At 35.5% G+C, this 19,806-nt stretch overlaps 1 protein-coding gene across 1 annotated transcript in view; it reads left to right on the top strand.

Annotated features, from left to right (window-relative positions):
• The window catches only part of LOC145984936 (uncharacterized), a 655,439-nt gene that overhangs the window by 106,351 nt on the left and 529,282 nt on the right, over positions 1 to 19,806 (top strand). The gene's annotated exons all lie outside the window — the stretch shown is intronic.

The raw sequence follows: 19,806 nt of genomic DNA, 5'->3' as shown, positions 1-19,806 counted from the left end.
CAAAATACTTAACCGATTAGATCTTTTCTTGCAGAAATCGGTCGAACAAGATATCCGCAAGAAACACAATCTAAAAATTCCCAAACATAAAACCGCACAAGACCTTCGTTGTGACAGGGATTAGGGAATGGAACAAACTGCCTTCACCATTGTCTAACATTATTTGCCATGATAACACTGGAGAACCAAATTCAACTATGTTTGGCACAAGAGGGAAAAAAATACTTGATCCTAATAGAACGTTTCACACTGAATTCAATATATAATTAGTTTTTCTCCATCACCCACAGTTTTCTTGTGACACTCAAGTTAAGTGTGAAATATTTTTACTTATGTAGATACATGACACTCTTAAAATTACTAAAATGTGAGAGTTGTTGATTTCGTTCTGTATTCAGTATCCAACAGAAATCAGCAAAAATTCTTGTATTGCACTGTCCCTGGCACCTCTTTCCCATGACAGAGATGTCTGGGTGGAAACACTCCCTATGTTCGTCACTGATGGAACCATTATTGTCAGGTAAGAAATCCAAGTGGGAGTCCAAGTAATGTATTTTGAAGGACATATTACACCCTATATATTTGTTATCGTTGACCCATAATCTCACGGTAGTTCGACCTTTTTTTTTTTATTTGGTGTTTAAAGTCCACTTTATGCACATAAAGCTAATCGGGACTGGACCTACAGTATAAATTGGGATCCGAACCAGGTATGCCTCGGTAGTTCGACCTTTACGATTTCTTAAAACGTTTATACACAACGCGTTTAAATTAACATCAAGCTAATATGTCAACTTCGCTAAACAGACCTACAATTTTTTTATCCGTTATCCAAGCTCTAATTTACGAACACAAGACAACTACTTCAGTGGGATATGCTGCTTTTAACGAGTTGGTAATTTGCGACCCTTGATTCATCCACCCTCTCCTGAAGTCTCCCTGCCAATTTACCTCAGCATCCATACAGGATTTATGAATATATGTGTGGAAAATTTTACCTTATTGTTGCGACCACTATAAATTAATTCTTGTGATTGCAGTTAATCTACGTTTAGGTATTAAAATATCTAAAGTATAATAAACCTAATAAAAAACACCTGTATAATATACAACATGAAAGGAATGTGCTAGTGAAATAGAAAACCATCAATATTAATATAAGTGTAAAATTCAAGTTACCCCAGTACCCAGTTATCCGTGCATTTCCGATTTTTATTTTTATACACAGAAGTATAATTTCAAGACCTGTAGCTCTCGTACAATGTCTCTCAATAGTCTTACGACAACGACAATTTAAACTAGGCAACCCAATTTACGCAAGGCGTTAGTGGGTTGCGTGTAGGTTCAGGGTTGCCACATGCACAATAGATATTTATGAAATACGCGAAATAAATAAAAACAAGTATTATTGTATAAAATTATAAAAATATCACCATTATATCGCAAATGACAAAATTCTTTCTGAGAGAAAAAATAGGTTTTCTAGTATTTCATGGCTGACGAGTCTACAGAAAGGAGAAGAAGTAAGAAGAAACGAGAGGTGACAAATGAGAGAATAAAGAGAAAATGACAGGAGAGAAGAAAGAGAAAACGACAGGAGAAGTGGAAAAGTGGAGGTGAAAAGAAAGAGAGGATAGACGAGGAGAGGAGAAGTAGTGTGAAGAAAGGAAAAAGATTCGAGGAGAGATGAGGAAAAATTGAGCAAAGTAGAGAAGAGAGGAGGAAAACAAGAGGAGAGGAGAGAAGAAGAGGGGAGGAGACGAGAAGATGGTAGTGGAGAGTAGAGTAAAAGAGAGAAAAGAGAAGAAAGAAAAGAAGATGAGAAGAGTGCACTGGAGTCGGAAATCGAAGACAGGAGAGAAGATAAGAGGAGTGGAGAAGAGTTGGATGGAGAAAAGTAGGAAAAGGCGATATGAGATAAAAGTAGAAGAGAAAGATGGGGAAGAAGAAGGAGAAAAAAAGAGCAGAAGGGACTGGACAGGAGAGGAGAGAAGAGGTAGTAGTTGCAGAAAATATCGTCTCGGCGTCAAGAAATGATACATTGATCAAACTATGGACATGAAACATTCAATAACATTTTGAAATGTATTAGAGAATGTATTAGATCGGTGCGAAATGGCTTTTGACTGAGTGCAGAGCAAGATAAAATCTTCCACGTAAGATCTTTCTTTGATTTTACCTGCGATTATATCACTAAAAGCATGAATGTAATTTTATTATTTATAGGAATTATCCAATTTTTCTCCACTTCTCGGTTTGTTGAAATTGAGATTTTGTAATTTAATATTTTCCCTCCCCCATCGTTAATTCCAGACTGAATCATTCCGTTTCACACGGCGTGGACATTGAACACAATGGGATATGTCTAAAACTTACGAAAATTATCTGCCACTGGAAGATTTGAACCTACGGTCATTAGGTTGACAATCCTTTACGGTAACCACTACCCTACAAGCTCTCGCTCCTGAAAGCAGGTAGAAGGAGCTTCCCAATGTTAAATGTACATGAAACTCTCCTCCTACAGGTAATGTGCAAAGAATACTAGTTTGTAACAAAGAAAGAGAAGGTAGTACGAATCGGAGAAATCATTTAATGGACAATTGCACATGATGAAAACTTTTCAGTCGATATTTGTAAAGGTAACCTTGCATTGAAATCGAGTGGGAAAATGGATAAAATTAGTATGTCCTGAATTGCCACAAATATAAATAGTTATTTAATTAACTGAAATCGAGAATTACGACATCATACTCTTCTATCCTAATTCTCTTGAACTCTTGATCTGGCACATGACTCATTGGCCTAATGCATTTGTTGGTACATAAAATTCAACCATGTTTCGTGTTTTTTATACGTGGAATATGTGTAACATTTTCGTCACTGCAGTCATTAGAATCAATCATTTTCCAATTGAAATTGACAGATCTCATTCATGTTTCCTTGTTCCAAAAGTTCTAACTTTATGAAACAATGAATTCACTACAAATAAAAGCATTTCTCTTCAACAACGAATCAAACATGGAGGCTTGCGAGCACTTTCCAACTCACCGGATTTGATAGGTTTCTTCAAGTACATTCGGACCTTGTATGTGAACTTTGGTTTTATTCCCCATGTATGTGTTTTTATGCTGATGTTTTGTGAAACTGTGATTGTTTTTCCAAGAAGTCGGCATCTTGAAATTTATTTCTCCAGCCCCACAATGGAATGTTATGAAAATCTCGAGCCAGCCCTCGTGGGGGAGTGGTTAACACATTGCGCTACGACGCCAGGGATCCGGGGTTCGAATCCCTGCATGGCCATGTATGTTTGTGAGTGTCTATTCATCAATTTCATTATGTCATCTTTCATCCCCATTTTCACAAAATTGCCAAAAGTGGCACATAATGCGAAGTAAAATAAAACAAATCCGTCAATCAATAAATCAAACCATCACTTTTATCCAACCTTGTTCCACATGCTTAAGAAACTACATTGTATACTTAAAGCCAGAGGTAGAAAAATTCACATGTCACGGAAATTGAACATTTTCAGCATGGAATGTGGTATGTGTTGATGTTTTGAGATTGCAAAACATTATAAATTAACTGGTGAATGTATATTGATATTTTGAAATTTCGATTCTTCGTACATTTCTGATTTCAAGTATTTTCTCCACAGAGAACAATATAAAATTATACTTTAACAGGAGACAATGTCAAGAGAAATGCAGTAAGTCAATAATACGTATATTTTTTTTTATTTTTTTTAAAATTTACGTTATAATGTATTAAAATGTTATCAACGTAATGTATACAATGCAAAATGTATTGGGATTTCAGTATATATATATTTTTAATGTACATTTACTTTATATAGTTCAAACAAAATAAATATGTGAATGCAGAAATGCAGGGTGTACATTATATTTAGTACCATAATAAAGTTTATCTGAAGGTGGGCTTAAATTTAAGGATTATAAATGTGATATAAGGCATTATCATAAGACATCTCACTCTCATTGGGATAGATTCAAAAGTTTAAAACAAATTAATATTGCTGTAAATATTTTTATTTTTATATTTAAAGTATCCTGCATATGTTATTGATTTTTTAAGTTGTTTCAACAAGTAGAATTAAAATGAAAAAATTTGCATAAATTCGGATGATATGAGGTTCTTTGTATTATTGTATTGCATAAATATAAAATAAATATGAATATTTGGATATCTGAAAAACATTGAAATGTTAAAAATTAATAACTTCATCTCATTTATTATTTATTTAATGCATAGTAAAGTGACGAAAACTTCTGGGTTTTAACAACCCTATTGGAAGAGCATTGAAGTAAGTCGTCCATGTCTGATCGCGGAGCGCTTTGTGTATAGACAACCGAACCAACATTGCAATTCTGCAGCTTATATACCAATCCTCAGACTGGAAAGAAATGAGAATTTGGGGTAATTGCTACAGTGTTGGTTAGGGTACGCAGATCTTTCATCAGAGAGACCTAGGCTGAATCCCGACGAAGCGTAATTTTTTTCACATTATCTATCAGTGAAGAAGTGTGTAATATTGATTTCCATACATCTTGAGGAAAGGACACACATCAAATTTGATCCTTCAATTGTCCTTTCATTCTTCTCTATCACGAGAGAATATAGAGGTTCCCTAGCAAGGCGATGGATATCTTCTCAATGGTACGATTTTCCACTCTTGTTCATCTCTCGAATCTAATGAAAACACAGAGATAATAAGAACAGAAAACACATCTCGCACCGAAGGTTCCAGGATCGAGTTCTGGCTTTTTGGGAAGGTGTTTATTTTTGTGTATCCATTCATCATCTTGATCTGAACAACATTACTCATCATTGTAGCGATTAACCTAAGAAGGAACCAAAGCGATTCAAATAACAACAATTTATAAAATGCATATCACACCTGTCTATGAATGTTATACTGTATCTTGAGAATTAGCAACATTAACAGCAGGGATAAACTGCAGAGGAAAATTACATTTAGCATTTATTGCTAGACCGACAGAAAAACAACAAACAGAACAATGTGAAAGAGATAGCGAGTAAGGGGGAATACAACGTTAGGACATAAACTTCAGAATTCCTTCGATTCCTTGATAGTAAAATTTCACTTCAATGAACCACTTGAAAGGGAGTCTCGCGTTGTCTCGCTTGGATTGTTGGTTATGGTATCAGACCAGCATTTCATTTCACTACTTCTTGTACATGGGTGATTTGAGGCTTCATATGAATTTTATACAAATTAACTAGCATAGAATAATAATAAAATGTTGCTAGTTTGCAAAAATGTTTTCACATTTGATACTTGCCTGACTAGATCCCGTGCTTGGCTCTAGTTTTAAGGGGTGTATCTGAACATTTTTGCAACTGCAACTTTATTATTCTGTGCTAGTTAATTTGTATAAAATTCATATGAAGTCTTAAACCACCCATACACAATAAGTAATGAAATCGTGTTATAGGCATAGTCGCGTTAATATAAGAACAAATCAACCATGTATCTGAGGGGCATCAAAACAGTGCCGTGATCTTTCACTATTAAAAGTAAAAAATTTAAAACCAAATCGGAAAGATTTTCCACTAGATTAACACGGGCACACAGACTGATTCAATTGCATAGCGACCATTAAAAAAATTTAAACATCTCATATGTGGTAGTAGTAATTTCTGGTGCCTGTTTATCCATTATTTCGCAATTGGTTTTGGAAGTACTTATCATACGTGCCATAATGCTATACAATAACATAACTCGACAGTCCTTGAAGGGTTTAGGCCTATCTCCCGACTGCCAATCTCCCTCCCACAATTCTACCTAGAGGTGTGGAGAGCTTCAAACGGTAATGGAGTGACGTGGGTTCATCACGTCGAACCGTCAGCCGTTATAGGAGATTTGTCAGACCATATTCACCGTTAATATGGAATTTTACGTTCTAAAATAGTACCTACTGTATTAATGTAACACGTAAACGAAACAATTAAATGTACAGAATAAAAAAAGTTTCTGTTAATCGTCTATTAGAGTTACAAATTTGTTGAGATGTATATAAATAACAATAAGATTACGGCTAAGCGGAAACTTAACTTCAACGGTAACCCCAAACTGTGTGACTATCTTTCCAAACATATTTAAGGTAGGAAGCCAGACAACAGAGATATTTTTTTCAGTAGCACAGCCTTTAGAGTCTAATTGTAATAAAGTTTGCCAATAGCCTTGGCGATAGGATGAAGCATCACAGAAGTGACGAGGATCTTATCACACAGTTCACAATCTACGATCTACCCACCAACACTTAACGCCTTGTGCAATAAGCAGATTCCATCTGTTGAGAGGCCACGCAAGTTTGCAACAAGAGAACCAACATTTCTCCATTTGAACAAAAGAGCTACAACAGGCAACATATTTTCTTCCTTTTCTTAAGTTAACGGTATTTACCACTCATATTTATGTAATGGTGTTTCTAAACAATGCGCCAATGAGAATAATGTTACTTTTCAATTCCTCTACACTTTCTGTAGTCCGGGCCACCACATTAATCAAACCATGTGTATATACATAACTATATGCATACATAAATTCATATACGTATATATTAAGAACCTTATGTCTGCCATAAAATGTTTAATATGCATAGATATATATTGTGTTTTTATTATGTTTAGATATATATTAAAAAGGTCGTGAGCTCACACTTTGAGAACATGTATTATATACATATTATATTACAATATTTATTATTTTTTTAATGAAAATATTAGAAAATATCATGTGTCACCATACCCCTAACTAGGAAATATATGCACTTCACGAGGCAGCACCGAGCAGTGGCAAAAACATGGATCGGAGAAATCTTTGGTAGTTGTGAAGGAACTGGAGATGTGATTGCAAACAAAGTGTTAAATTATGCATCTGGAATTAGAATTAAATGTAACATGATAATATTTGTCTCATTATTTTGGAATGTAAAATTAAAACTCTAGATTGATTTTTTTTATTTATATAAGAGTGGGCTATAGGTAAACACAACATAACGTTAAATGCCATGTATTGTTATTTAAAACTCCTGTATTAGATTAAGCTTATGTCTTTCTTTCTTCCAGATAAAGTTGTCAAAAAATTATGCAAACAAAATTGTAAGTTTTATACCCATATATTTTTTAATCATATAACTTAAAAGTTTCACATTCAGTGTAATGCAAATGAATATTCCTTGAAAGATATATATTCTTCTGCTTAATTTAAAATATCCGAAGTTGTATCATATCCATTACGGAAGGTCATTGTCTTCCTCTGTCATCCAGAACTCATATTTTTATCACTTCATAGTTCAATCAACCCATCATCCATTTATTTTTCTCAAAGTAATAGGGTTGCGTGTAGATTTAGGCTCAATTTCAGCGTTGCCACATACAGAAAATATATTTGAAAAATGTAATAAAGGAATAAGAAAAGGCATTACGTATTTAAAAATAAAAATTATTCAGTATTACGCCGCAAACGAAAAAAATACTTTATGAAAAAAGTAGAGTTCCCGTACTGAAAGGATTAAATCACGTTTAATATAATCGTGTTGTTTAATAAAAATGTTTAAAAAGGAACAATTCGTAGAGAGGATCGAATCTGAGAATTCTTGTATTCTCGTCAAAGGAAAAATTAAGAGAAATAAGGAAGAGAGGTAAAAGTTGAAAGAGAAAGAGGATTACAGGAAAAAAGAAGGAATATGTAAAGAAGATAAAGAAAATAGAAAAACAAAAAAGGATAGAAACGTAAGGAAATAATTAATTGAGAGACAGGGCAGAATGGAAGGTAGGATGAGAAATAGAGTGAACAGAATGAAATTTTGAAAAAGTAAAAAACACAAGAAAGACGAAGGAAAGAAGAGAGTCAAAGACATTTTACGCTGCTATTATATATAATGACTTAAAAGCTTTAGTGGAATATTCACTCTAAGGTAACTTTCTTTACTTCATGCATAGGTATATAGGAATTAGTGTATTTTTTCGTCGAAGTATCTCCACGTGTCAGCCATGTAAATTTTAATTCACATGAAGAAATATTATGTTATTATCATGAATTTCTACAACAGTTTCAAAACATTTTGATGTTGTTGAGAACATTTGTTTATAATTTTGAAAATTGAGGTCCAAGGTTGAAACCTTTCTTTGTGGGGCTGGATTTTGCTACCTAAGATGTTGAAGACTCATCCTGTGCTCCTTGTGCGGGTTCCTTCATAAATTTCATCCTCATCGTAGCAAGGTGTAAAGTAAGAAAAGAAAACGAGTATGAAGAACAACATTTTTGTGTCTAAGTTGTCCTCCAATTTTATTTTGTTTTAGTTCGCCGCCGTAACACAAATGTTACAAAAAAAGTATGTCCCTTGTAGCCGCTGTAACACATATGTTACAAACAGCTTTAGATACAATTATCGAGGGTTTGCCACACTTATATTTGTATATTGAGGTTGAAACACTGACAGTTCGTTCGGGAACTTGTTTTGCAACCTTTCTCGGAATATGTCACGTGTTTGGGCTCACCCAAACACGTGTTCGCTCTTCAGTTGACAGACACAAAGAACCGAGTCAACAGGGAAGAAAGATTCACAGTAGCTACACAAGATGCAAGTACGAACGAATAAAAGCAAAAGTTCGGGTTTTCTCCCCAAAGTAGCTGGAGAAGAGGGGGCAAAGTCCACATTTTTATGATTTTTTTCATTGAAATTCGGGGGATGCAGCCCCCGCCCGTAAACCCCCCCCCCATGGTTGGGGCATCCAAATTTTACATGGTTGCATGCACTGATGTTCTGCCTGCAAAACAAAAGTTATCCGAAGTAGATTGGTCCCATGGTGTCAGTTATAACAATTTTATGAATAATATGCAAATTGGCTAAAATTCGATCGAGTTTTAAGTTTTGCCTTTATTATTCAAATTGTATTGCACCCACGAACATGAATCAAGTTTCATTCTGTTGCGGAAGGTCTATTCTTTGAAAAAAAAAAAAGCAAAAGTTCCGGTTTTCTCCCCAAAGTAGCTGGAGAAGAGGGAGAAAACTCCACATTTTTATGTTTTTTCATTGAAATTCGGGGGATGCAGCCCCCGCCCGTAACCCCCCTACGGTTGGGGCATCCAAATTTTACATGGTTGCATGCACCGATGTATTGCCTGCAAAACAAAAGTTATCCGAAGTAGATTGGTCCCATAGTGCCAGAGTTATTACGATTTTTCTCCATTATGTATACGAATTCAAATTTCCCGCTCAAAGCTTCGGCGACACTGGGCTTACTTTCGTCAGACCGCGCGGCGTACTAAGGGTTACACGGATCAGCTGAGACCACTATGCTATGATCTCAACAGGCATCTTAAATGTTACACCATAAAACACGTATTACTAACTGGATACTTATTCAGTAAGCTTTTCGTTTGTCAGGATATTTTACTAAAACGTTTTAATGTTGAGCTAGTGACTACCTTCCCCGCCTCTGATGAAATCTTTCAGTCTTCACATTCTATTAATATTAATTTCTTGTCACTTTTCGTGAGTCTCCGTTATCGCAAAACACGATTTCAACTTCTTGTTCTGACGTCAGAGGCGATATGCGTACGTTCTGAAGCTAGGTCTGTTAGGTTTGGTTCTCTTAGCATAAATGCACTAAAAATGTATTATGCTAAGAGAACTAAACCTGACAAGTCTAACCTAACAACTTAGGCATTTAGCTTAACAATGAAAACATTCTCCAGTGACGTCAGAACGTAATAATGGAATCGCGTTGTGCGATAACCGAGAATCATTTTTCGCCATTACTTGCTGCTCTGCTAGGTGTAGTTCTGTTTGTCGACGCATGGTGTAAGAAACGGACATCAATTGCGTGACTCACGTCAAAACGCATGTAAGCCAGGCTTTCAAGGCTGCCCTTGAAGACCAAGGCATGTTGTTCACTTGTTTCTATATGCGAGTGCTATATAAATACACATTCTCTCAAACGAGCAAGAATGAAAATTCGACCCGTGTTCTACTGTAGTTTAAAATCAAGCATTGACAAAAGTTCGCGATTGCCAATAACCCGATTAACCTACCTGAGCAAAAAAGTGGACAAAAATAAATTTACAAAACGATTTTGAAACTATTCCCCAAAACTTTCTTCCACTGCCTACGTGAATCCCAGAAAATCACTATTTCATAATACTTATTTTGTTATTTTTGTGGTTTTAGCTATATTAAAGTAATGTATATGAATTGAAAAGAAATAAGAAAAAGAGGAACAACTGGCCTTAGGAATTGTGGTACTTCAACGAAAAACAATAAACGATTCCATCCGGCACCTTAACACATAGCCCTATCGGGCAAACGGGATGTAGTTTTTTGAATTGTATTTTATTTCCTTGTTAATGGATTTACACATTTTTTTCTTGCCCACGGTACAGTTATTTTGTATATTTTCTTACGTAACAATAAATATGCATTTCACAAGATTTTTTTTTGGATACGAGCCTTTTTTTCAGTGCACAAGCATTTCGTCGATTGCAGTATCGCAGAAATGTGCAAATCTTCATTAAATGTTTACATTGGTTCGTATTATCTTCGATTCCTTTGTAACAGCCAAGTGTAAATTATACAATGCATGTAGGAGGTCCGGTGTATTGTATCTGCACTTCACGCTGGTCAGCTCCTGTCTCTTTTAAGCATTAACGAAATCATCGGAAGTTCTAAGGGTAGTGGCTGTTTACCTACCGTTTAGGATCGTAAACCTAGCAGTCGGAGATTCAAACCCCTCCAGTGGAAGAAACTTTTCGTAAGTTTTAGTCATATCCCATTGTGTTCATTGTCCACGTCGTGTGAAATGGAATGATTCTGTTTGTCATTAACGATGAAATACCAGACACTAAAATATCCATTTCAATGAACTGAAAAAAGTTAAAATATTGAATATCTCAGCCGGAAGATCTAATCTTCTTCTGAACTAAATTAAAATGCATTTCGCCCCGAGAACATATTAGATTGTAATTTTAGAATGTTATTAGTACAGCCCGGAAGTTCAGGCATTTATTTTCGTTAAAATAGGCAGGCAAAAAGGCATTTATAATGTGGAAAATAGGCACTAAAAATGAAAAAAGGCAAAATAAACCGAAAAAAAGGCACATTTGGAAGTCGCTTACTTTTATCTATAATTTCTGGCAACATGTTAAAATCTACATTGGGAAGAGCATTTCAATTTTCTCCGTCTTGATTGCACATAACTACAAGGTGTTTTTTTTAATTACTCAACATTCATTGATAGTAGTCTGTCAGAGAGAATGTTTTTCATAATAGAAAATGATATTTCTACTTCGACAGAAGTTATTGGAGCATACATAAAAGAAGCTAATGTAGCTGGACGCATTTCGGTAACAGCATTTTCACCTTTTAGAATATCACAAATTGTTTTCAATTGTTTCAAGTCCTTATTTGCACTCACTACCCGCTTGCACTTTTCCGCAACAGCTGACCCCTTTTCTCCTGGCACTTCCATCATCTGCTGCATAGATTCCTCGTACATTTTCATGGATGCTACAAGGTGTTTTTTTAAGTTCTGTAATTGTAATTGTCTCTGGGAATGCACCATAATGTGCAAAAATAAACTTGAATAGCACAGGAGTTTTTTCACTTCACGAATTGAAGCCGCTTCATTTTCTGGAAGAGCATCGATCACCTCACTGATTTTTTCAAGGTTGTTAGCATAATATATAGCTGCTGATATCCAGGTTCCCCATCTGGTCAAGACTGGTTGCGGAGGTAAACTAAGCTCAGATGCAACTTCCTTAAATTTTCGGGTTCGAGAGGGAGATTTCAGAAATATCTTCTTTGTGTTCGAAATCAACCTGTCCACTTCAGCAGTCAATCATGCACAAGGAAATGTTAACCGAAAGGCAATATCCTAACTGAGCATGAAATACATTTTTCTCACACTTTTCTCCTTCAGCAATGTTGAAACATGCGTGAGTTCAATATTACTTAAATAAGGCGAAAATTATTCACATAATAAACGAAAGAAAAATAAATGCCAACAACTTTTTTTGGGAGAAAAATAATTTATATCCACATTTTTTTAAAAAAATGGTCAAATTTAATTGAAAAAGGCAAAAAAGGCATTATAATTAAAAATAGGCAGTGGGGTCCCAAATAGGCAAAATAGACAAAATGAAAAGGCTTCTAAAACATTCGAAACAACATGAGAAACGTATATCCGGAAAAATTTTATCAATATATGCAGTAGATAAAAAGAGGCATTTTGCCAAATTTCCGGGCTCTAGTTATTAGTTTCTAATGTTGCTAACCTGATCATTGAATCAATTCTTGACGCTCAAACAATATTTTCTCGAACCATTTATCCTCCTCTCTCGCGTCCTTCCCCTTCTATCCTTTTCATCTCCTCTTTATATTCCTCTCCTATATTTCTTCTCTCCTCTGTTCCTACCTAATTTGTTCTGTTCTCCCCTCTCCCCACATCATTCTTCTCCACTTCTCTTCTCTTCTATTCTGTGTTCGATTCCCGACTCCACAGCGTTCATCTCCGCTCATCTTCGCTTTCTCTTTTCATATCGTTTACTCTAATCTTTACGCCTCTCTTCTAGTCTCCTCATTTTCTTTCCTCTCATCTCGTTATACTTTTAATTCTTCTCTCTTCTCCTCTTTTCCCCATCTTTCTCCTCATCCCCTCGCATACCCTTTCCTTTCTTCTCCTCTTCTCTTCTATCTTCTCGTTTATTCCCTCCTCTTCGCTTCTTTTCCTTGTTTTGCCTCCTCTCTCCCTTTTACATTCTTCTCTTACTCCATTTTGTGTAGACTCGTCACCGATCAAAAGTTTATTACTATAAACTGATTTAATCCTATTACTATGGGAACTCTACTTGCCTCATAAAATATTTTGTCATTTGCAATGTAATACTGACTTTCTTATATTTTTGAGTAGGTAACGCCTTTTGTTATTCCATCCGTATATTTCACAAAGATATTTTCTGTATTTAAAAACCCTGAAAATGAGACCACTCTGCACGCAACCCAACAACGACTTGCGTAAGTTGGACTGCCTAGTACGAAATGTCTCTGTCCTAAGACTTTTGAAAGACGCTGTACAACCTTCCCACAAAGGACATTCGCTCTTCTTGCCACATGCACACAACATACAACACTAAACACTCGGGGCAAGAGGGTGTAATCCCCCTAACTTTTTTCCCACGCGCCAATACCTCTTAATGCTAATAAACCTTGTCGAACAAGAGAAAGTGAACTATCCTTTGAACCTCCCCCTTAATACTGGCACCCTGTTCATGGCCAGTAGTGTCGCTAAAAACCATCACAAGTCCTAACACAACACAACAAAAGGAAGGAAGATGCTGGAGTAAAACTGCCCTCTACACTTCGGTGAGGCGTGACACATACAGAGTGTTTCTCAAGCCTTGTGCAGTGATCGGTGAGGGAGAAATTATTCCCAAAATAGACCGATATTCAAACACTCGAGGCGTACAAACTGGCCACAACATTTGCAACATTGAAAGCGAAAATACACATTTTGAAAGAGGGAAATAGTTTTTCTGTTTTCGTTTTCTTATTACATACATTAGTATGTACGTGTTTGTTCGTTGTAGTATGTACGTTGTTGTTTGTACGCAATTGTTCTTCGAACATCTGTAATATGAACGAAACACCCCATAAACAAGTTGGACCTATCTTTTCTGCTGCACAACAATGGTGGTAATTAGGGGAATCTGCTGCAAATTGGTTATAAGTCATACGTAGAGGCATGCATATTTCGTTTTTGACAAAAACACGAAATATGAAATAACTCAATGTAATGTTACTTTTTCATGTTTCGGAAAGGTGTGTTTTCCTACCCTCTCTTGCCCGGTTTTGTCAGGAGATGATGCGAAGTTATCTGTAAAATTAGAGAAATACTCTTAAAAATTAAATAAGTGCTTATTTACTTTCACGACACTGGAGTTTTGAATTATATTGCTAGTTATGCAATTCACTGAAAATTTATTAATTTTGCTGTAAATATTTGAGAAACAAAAATGGACCCTTTATACAGGAATAAATATAATACTCAGGGAACTACGTAAATGTACTATTAGAAGGTATATGTTTATTTTGTGTAATACAGGTAAGTATTTTTACATACCGACGTTGATCCGATATTTCGCTGCTGTAACACCGAAATTTTACTTTATTTACAGCTTTTGCAAACAATATTGACTGTTTTTGTACTGACATTTTGCTTTTTTATTAACCAAAAATATGTGCCTCTAGTCATAAGTAATGCGGGAGTGCATACACCAGAAATTTCAAACTCGTTCGCTGACCATTTTACTCAAAATATCTACGTGAAATTTTAAAATGATCGTTTTTGTGCAAGAAAGAAGAAACAAAATGTTGATAGTACAAATAAGAATTCTAAGACTTTTGATTTTCAATCAGCTATAGTGCGTACGTTTTCTTCATTTATAAAATATCTTAATACATGTTCAAGTAAGGTTTTGTGTTATATCTCTTATTAGTATGATCGAAACTTTTTACATCAGTATGACAAATTTTTCAAACGTTGTCAGAAGCCAACATATAATGAAATTTTTTGGTACGAAGTAGGCTGTATTTTAACATGATTATACAAAACCATATTAAGAAAATTATCAGGTATTTTAAATCAATATTCACTCACATACTTTAAACATTTATGTAGGAGGGAAAGTGTTCTTCTGCTCATCACACATGCGATGAATCTAGAATCAAGAAGGATGTTGATTGCCATTCACCATGATGCAGTTTTTTCAGAAGGATTTCCTCCTGAAGTTCCTTTTGGCAGTGATTAGATAATAGAAGTCTCTTCGGACTAACAAACTACATACATATGTATCAAGATGTACGAAAATGCATTTGATGTGATATTTTTTCTTTAGGTTCATCTCAACCTGATAAGGATAAGTGCAAACAAGAATGCAGTAAGTTCTCACTTGTTTCATCTTTCTTTTCATGTGCAAGCATTTATAAAATAATATATTTATATTGTAAGTCAACATGCATATATATGTACTCGTATGTATGTATGTATGTATGTATGTATGTATGTGTGTGTCTATTATGCACATGCATATTGATAATCATACATTATAATCTTGGTTTGTCCTAACCACCCAGAATAAAATTTTGATACTACTATTATTGCATAAATGCTAATAGTTGTTTGTCTGTATTCACATAATCATCCAAAGTGAACATATAAGACGTGTTTTTTTCTTCCATTGCTTTTCTGCCACTTTGGTTAATCTCGAAGATGAGATGAGTGATTAAGATGATTGAGGATAAGCTACAGACTACTAGTAGGAAACTGACAACTCAGTCGTGTCTGAAAGATTCTGTTAGATATATTTTCAATCTGTAATTGCAGACCAAACAATGTAGCATAATACCAGTAGAATGTGGAATTCTCGCAACCTTTTAAAAACATCGAATTTTCGCAACATTTTGTAGCTCATTGACTGATTCTTGTCAAATGTAATACATGATCAGTCGTCTAAGGTATCTAATTGAATCTCTAAATTTCCTGGAAATATCGTTGTCACTCTTCTGGTGTTTTACCCAAGTGTAGTCTTAATACTTTCCTACCACACACTATGTCATGGGGATTTTCGTAGAGATAGACTAATATAATTCATTTCGTGATCTGGCAACACAAATATAATGAAAATTCGAATCTTCAACAAGATAGAATAGGGATTCATCATTGCATAGTGATAACGTTGCCTCATAAACAAGGCGTCTCGGGTTTGATACCCGATGGAGGGATGATGACCAGTGGTTCTTATCCCACTTTAAACTATAGATGCAGTCCCGATTAACCTAGTCATTAAGTGTACTTACAAGTAAATCAACAACAAGAAAAAGATAGAAAAAATAGTTTTTCCTCCAGCATTTTGTTACGGGTGGACAAACTCTTCTCGCATTCCAAATTTAAGAATACTCCAAGGTATTGCGATTCATGGTTGTTATTCCAGCTCCGCAAACCCGTCGGTTGAACAACAGATAAAGAGAGTTAATGACGGAAACGTTACCAAACATCGAAGGGAATTAAATTAAGCTGGTCTACCTCACTAAGTAACGTTCACGAGATCTGTTTTCGAAGATGATCCATTCAAAGAGGTGAAACCTTTCACATTATACATATAAAACGTTAAAATACTGACCAAGGCAGAATTTATTGTATAAAAATATATGCACTAACGTTTCTACCCTCTAATAGCGTCTTCTTCAGACGAATATGCACACTAGAATGATGAGAATTACAAAACATCATCTTATATATACACACTCCGAGACAGGGTCAATGCACAGAACAACATGGAGGTCCCAGTCCCTATATTGGAACATTTCCTGACAGGAATTCCTGAGTGTGAAATCTATGGCAGGTAATTGACACTACCCGACAGGTGATTGACAGGTATCTGGTTAAAGTCTGTGCCTTATCAATTCCTGCCCTAATGGACCTGAACAGAATCCATATCTCCTGGACTCCTTCCCTCCTCTCTTCTTTCGTCGCTATTCTTCCATCTTCTTTCCTTCCTTTCTCTCATTCTTTCCACACTTTCTAACAATCCTCTCCATTCTTTCTTGATTTTCAGCCCCCATTCCAGTTCATTGTTTCTTGTTCTGCTTTTTTCTTTATTTAATTGATCTCTATCTACTTTCTCACTATTCATCTCTTCTCCCTCCGTATCCTCCTAGCCTTTACCATTCTATGTCATATCCTGTTTCTTATGTGTGCTTGAATATAGCATTTTCTTCATCTTTAATATTACGTCATCCTTATGTTGCCGTAACCTGTCTTTCAGTCTCTTTTTTGTTTCCCTTATTTACACACAATCACATTCGTTGCACTGAACATCATACATAATCCCCTCCTGTTCCTCCCCTCTGTTTTCTTCCTTCATCTTGTTCGATATCCTTAAAATGCTGCAGCCTCCCTTTCTGTATGTTCTTATGCCCGCTTTTCTAAGCACTTTGCTTATCGTTTCTGTGGCTTTCCCCATACTCCTTATACCAAACCACCTCTATTTTTCCTTCTCTTCCTCCTCTCCTGTTGCTTTATCTACATTATTTCTTCTTCTCCTTCTGTTTACTTCAAGCCTGTCTTCCTCTTAGTACCCATTCCGTTCTAGCTGCTCCCATAGGCTTTCTTATTTTGCTCTCTTTTTCTTCTACTTTCGTGCAGATTTTCTTCATTCTGTCTTTCATATTCTTTATAAAATTTATTTTTGTCACTTCCCTCATATCACTTCTTTTGTGACAGAAGACCCCTGCTGCACACTTTTTCTGATGTCAAGTTGTGTCAATCTTCTTTCCTCTCTCCCTTTTCATCATTATATCTAGGAAACGTATCTTCTCTTCCTTTTCTATTTCAAGCTCAATTAACATCCCTCTTCCTTCATCTTCTATTGATTTGACAAATATGTCCAATTGCCTCCTTGTTCCACTCCATATGCCGCAACAATCGTCCACATATCTGTAGAACAGAATTATTTTGTCCCCTTCTTTTCCGATCACCTTCTTTTCCCACTCGTTCGTTACCAATTCTGCTAACAATGGGCTTAAACAAGAGCGTATATTTAGACCTTAACTCATTTTCATTATTCTATCCCCCACTTTGCAGTAACCATTATCTCAAACAATTTGCAGAGCTATCACAACACGTTCACCGTCCCATTCTCCTATTTCTTGTCCCATCCTCTTATCCTCTTCCTAACAATTTCCACTATGTGTCCCCTCTTGATGCTGGGGAACATGCTTTTTACATCTAAGCTAAACGTTGTCGTCTTGTCCCGACTCACCTCCAGTCCTTTCATAAGTTTCACAACCTGCTCATTGTTCCTCACTACTCTGTTTTCTTTCTCTTTCACTAACACTCCAATTATATTCTTTAACTTATTCTCCAAGGATTCCAAAATATTGTTCCTGCAATCTATTACTGGTCTCAATTTTATCTTCTCTTTGTGTATGTTGGGAAAGCCTTTCAAACTTGGCAGTCTTCTTGTCTCCTTTATGCACTTTCTAAATCCTCTCCTTCCACAGTCTTTTATGATCTTCTATTTAATATTTTGTTCCTCTTCTGATCCAAAAATCTCCTCATGGCTGTCCTGTTTTAGATCTTCATACTTTCTCTCTTACCATTCTTGTTCCATAACTACAACGGCTCTTCCCTTATTTGCCTTCTCCACCACAATATAATTTCTTGCTTTGATTTTCTTCATGCCGTCCTTTTTTTTATATAAATTATCTAATATTCTCTGCTTTTCCATTTCTTTCTTCAACATAACTGCCATCTTCATATTAAACTTGTCCCTTTGTGCCTCTTCTTTTATCTGGAACACTGCTTCCTTGATGTCAGTTGCCTGATCCTTGCAATCAGATGTTGTATTTTCGCTCCATCTCCATACCCATGGTGAAAAGAATCCCAGGGGAATACATGCTTTCGCAGCGCTCGAACTTTATCACTTTCTGATCTGCACCAACGTTCAGGAGTTAACCTTGCCGACCGCCATTGGTGTCGCTTTCGCTCGCCACGACTACATCTCCAATGACCTACGTGAGTAACCGTATATTCGTATGAGTGAATCTACATTGCAGTCAAATTTCGTCTATCCTGGAAGAACGAAAAATCCTCTAAAATCCACCCACGGGATGAAGGTTTCCTTCCCTTTTGAAACAAAAACTCTGATCCATGTTTTTATTTGGAAACACTGGATACCTATCTTGCATTTCCCATTGCTGTCGTCAATTCTGTACTACTTTTACTCCGTTAATATATACTATTTAATAATAATAAAATTAGGTTACATTAATTCTTTGTGTTAATAAAACAGTAAAAATGGAATATACCTGTAGTTAAGTATATTTACATCGATTGAATAACACATTTTGAACTTTTTTTTTAAAATAGAAGACTGGTAAGTCCACATTTATTATTACATAGCATATTTAAAAGTACATATATGAATTTTTCGGAAACGTTTAGATGATTGTATCACAGGATCACATAGTAAAATATATATAAAATTTATTTATAGTTGTCGAAAATAATAATTGTTTTGTAATATAAGTTACATGACATGATGAGATAGCCTCCAAAAATCGTTCCCACCGTTCATGTACATTTCAAAAGCAATCAGAACCTGTTAATAATAAATATACTAAAGCAGGTTTAATTGCACACATGCTATTGTAAAATCACGAAGTAAGCCAGAATTCATTTCACAAAAAACTTTCGATTCTTAAACAAACTGAACAGATGTGATTTACCCAAATTTGACTTCAACCACCACTGTTTCCATAACACCATCTTCTAGATTTGGTGCACTGTTTTCACTTCGCGAGAACTTTAAAAGATTGTTCTCCACAGAAAGAGCACATAGCATCAACATCATCATCGTCCACTTTATCGCAGTTATTCGTGTTTATGAGCTCAGGTTCATCGACGTTTTCTTACAAAGCATGATTCAGGTACTTTTCGCTAGATGCCGGGTGAAACATTCCGTAGAAATCATTATGTAACTATTAGAGACTATAACTATTATTGCTACATAGAAATATTACAGAATCCTGTGACTTGTTGTGGTGTACAAAAATATGAATTCTAAAATCCATAGAACAATGAAATTCGCAATAAATCACAATGAACCAAGATATTATATTGTTCACTGAATAGATAATAAACTCTTTGGAGTTAGTTCCACTAAAAGTTGAGAATGGGAGAATGGAATATGGTGAGGGG

This window comes from Lepisma saccharinum, chromosome 3, assembly GCF_977018435.1.
Source record: "Lepisma saccharinum chromosome 3, izLepSacc3.1, whole genome shotgun sequence".
Classification (NCBI taxonomy): Eukaryota; Metazoa; Arthropoda; class Insecta; order Zygentoma; family Lepismatidae; genus Lepisma; species Lepisma saccharinum.
This window is presented reverse-complemented; position numbering and strand designations above follow the sequence as displayed.